Below are 4,126 nucleotides of genomic sequence, written 5' to 3' on the forward strand. Positions count from 1 at the left end.
GAGGAACTCATGCTTCAGGACATTTTTAAAATAGGCATCTGTTTTCACAATAAAGTTGCATATACACACTCGCATTCAGTATACACAAGCATGGACACACACGCACGCACGTGCGCGCGCCGCGTACACACACACACTGACATGTACGTAGTCCATGTATGTATGTATATATGTATATATGTATGTATGTACAGGATACGATGGGTAAATTGTTGCCATTTTATATTTTTAATTTCGGATAAGCGACGTTATGCTTCCATTCATCTTACCACACGGCCTCAGACTCAACACGGAGGCCTACATCAAGTGGTTGTAGGAGGTAGTGTTGTCCTGGGTCAAGAGGGTGGCTGCTGGAAGACCCTATGTCTGGCAACAGGACTCTGCACCATGCCACATAGAACCCAGTCATGGCTATATATATATATATATATATATATATATATATATATACACATTTGGGTACATACAAACACACACAAGCCGAAACGTTATGTTAACACCAAACAAGATGAGGATAAATATACGTCAAATGTAAATAATGTAAAAGGCTTAAAGTTTTCTTCGCATGAGTATTGCTTACAAAGTGGTGGGGAGGAAAGATTTCGTGAAGTCGACAGGGACACTTCTGGCAAGGGATCAAAAAGATCGGCTTTTCTCGTCATCAGCAACTCCGAGGGAGATAAATATGAACGAACTTATGGTACAACTTCAGAGAAATCATCATTCGACAGAACAGTTAGTTATTAAAAAAAAAAGGGCTCTGGAGAATAGAAATTTCAAACAAAAACATCACTTTCACAGCCAAGAAAGTGCAACCTGTAGGCGACGAAGACACACACACACACACACACACACACACACACACACACACACACACACACACACACACACACACACACACACACACACACACACACACACACACACACTCTCTCTCTCTCTCTCTCATTCTTTTTTTACTCTCTCTCTTCCTCTTTTTCTCACATGCATACATAACCACATAAATACTCTCACATATACATATTCCAATATTGCTAAATCCTTTCTGAATTTAATCTCAAAACATTCCTGCCAGCAACTATTAGCACAATCTTTTTATCCAGTAAAATCCTAGGGTAATCTAAGAGTTGTTCCCCTAACGTTAGCAACATATAATTATCGTACAGCACGTAATTGGCAATGTAATTAGCGGTTATCTAAGCAAACCTATAATAATAACCCGATAATCAGCTATCCACCAATAATTATACTTGAGATTATTTCGAATTCAACTAACCATGTAATTGTAGAATCTCACATGTAATTCCGAAACTTTCGTTTGCAGAGCTGTAGCCATATCTCTCAATCAAAGTTTTGAGTGCAGTAGATCGTACATAAGAATGAGCAAGGGACATTTTAAAAACCGTTATGTGAGTAAAAAAAAAAGTCCACCCTTAAATTTGCGACTTACAAGAATACAACAGATTTGTCATGCTGTGCATCGAATTAAGGGAAGAAATATTTATTTTCGACTCTCTTTATATATATTTTAGCCCACAGCATCAAGTGACTTATCAGCCGTGTTTTCTGCAATCTCTTTATTGAAAAAACTTTGAAAAAAAAAAAAAAAAAAAAAAAAGCAGCACACACGAACAACTTAATTCGCCAGAATTTGATCGCCGCTTCCGTCGTGGAAGTTTACCAACACTCAGAGCGAATGAAACGAGCAGGAAGCCTGCAAAAAGTCGTCTAAAAGTCTACTGCATCGCTCGAACTACCAGAATTCTCGCAACCGACCATCGTTGTTTGACGATTGTTTTGGAGGCATTAAACTGAGACTAATGAAATATGAAGTGGCTTGAGTTTAATATACTCAATGAAATGAGTAACCCAGGTCTGGAGTAAACACAAATGGAAAACAAAGCAAACAACATAAAGAACGATCCTTCATAGGGATCTTTGATATTAAAATTGTAACATTCTCATCAGGGAAAGCATGGGAATCATCTTAAACGTAAGACATTATGACCGATTATGAAAACAATAGATGGATAAGGTTATGACTTGATTCATTTGAAAAAAACCGTTAGAGAATTGGACGCTGCCGGATAGTGGGTTGGACAACACATACCAATCAATGTGTAAGAGCGTACATGCATACATAAATACACATACACAAACACACACATATACATGCATACTGATACACACAAAATTTCAAGGAGTTCCTGCCTTAAAAACAGGAGCTAACCACAGTTATTTTGTGTTCTTTGCTACATTGGTTTCTATTAACCCATTTATTCTATCAGAAGAATTTTTATTCATTAAGATAGAAATACACATAATTATATATATATATATATATATATATATATATATATATATATATTCACACACACACACGCACACACACACATTTACTTAAATACGCATGCACACAGGGATATTTTTCATTATATATATATATATATATATATATATATATATATATATATATATATATATATATATATATATATATATATATATATATGTATGTATGTATATATATATATATATATGTCCGTGTTGTAGTATCAAAATGCTCGATACAAGTAGCCAGAGCTATATACATTTACTGTAATCTCAATATTAATAATCTAGTGTATTTTGTGTGGATATTCTTATACATGTATTAGAATATATTACACACTCTCGCAATCACACACACACACACTCACACACACACACACACACACACACACACACACTCATGCATACACACACACATGTATATGTACAAATATACATCTAAATAAATGTATGCGCTTATATATATATATATTCATGTATAACACACATGCATACATGCAGATATATACGTGTTTATCTGCGTCACCATTTCGCTCTCTCACTATATATATATATATATATATATATATATATATATATATATATATATATATATGGATATATATGTACATGAATGTATGAATATATATTTTTTATTTCACACATCAAATTTCTGTAAGCTTCTAATCCCTCATCCATCAGATTTCTTTTTTGTTATCGCTTTACATCATTTCTTAAAGTTGGAAATAGTTTGTAATAGGAAACTCGAATGTGAATAGAATATTCTTAAATTCTGTTGCCACTAGAGGAGTTGAGACTGATTATAGAAAATTATGTGCGTATATACATACATAGGCGTGAAGGAACGTATATATGTAGGTATGTTTAGCTAAGCTAGCTAAGACAACTCTCATACACATATGAATAGATATATATCTACACAGGTACATATATACATATATACATACATGCTCACACTCACACACATATGCATGTATATATTCAAAGGAATATTTACTCTCTTGCATAAGAACATGCATGTATACGACCAAGCACACAAGCATACATAATTCCATCATACTTAGATACATATAAGACATACATACATACATATATGAACATATACATTTGAAATTTATGCGTACACATTTACAGCTATAGATACTCAATACCTAAGCATACACATGTACATCTTGATACATGTATGCATGTATGCCAGTATACATTTATTTATTTATGTAGCTTGGTGACTGAAGCTTTGTACACGTCACAGTCTATTAGCGACGCAGGCGTGTTTTTGTGTGTTTGCGTGAACATATGAATTGTTTGGAAAGGAAATTTACCAACGTTTATTTCAATGGCTTCTGGATCACACAAATCTTCACATCCTGTTGAATTCTCTGAGGAGAAGAAGGTGAAACTTGTAAATAATACTATAGTAGAATTGTTTCAATATCAACTGGAGGATTCTGTAATTCCTGTTTATTTTAGGTAAGAAAATATTCTGTTGGAATATCATCGAATAATGGAAGCTCACTAATGGTTTGCATGGACGACATGTCATGACATTACTCACCGCTTTATCGCAGCTGTGTATCTTTATATAATGGATCAGTTATATGACATTATTGTACTGGATTGTTTATAAAGTAGTTAAATGGAATTTATATATTCTAATTCTTTTATACTTTTACAGATTGAGAGCCCTCAGCTCGGGTGCTGCAGACACGTGATTAGAATATCACAAGATGGATTCTTCAAGCCGAGCCAACCGTCAGGAAACCTAGGTGTAGATCAAGAATAAGATGGTTGAATG

This window comes from Octopus bimaculoides, chromosome 19 (genome assembly GCF_046866305.1).
Source record: "Octopus bimaculoides isolate indiv1 chromosome 19, ASM4686630v1, whole genome shotgun sequence".
NCBI lineage: Eukaryota > Metazoa > Mollusca > Cephalopoda > Octopoda > Octopodidae > Octopus > Octopus bimaculoides.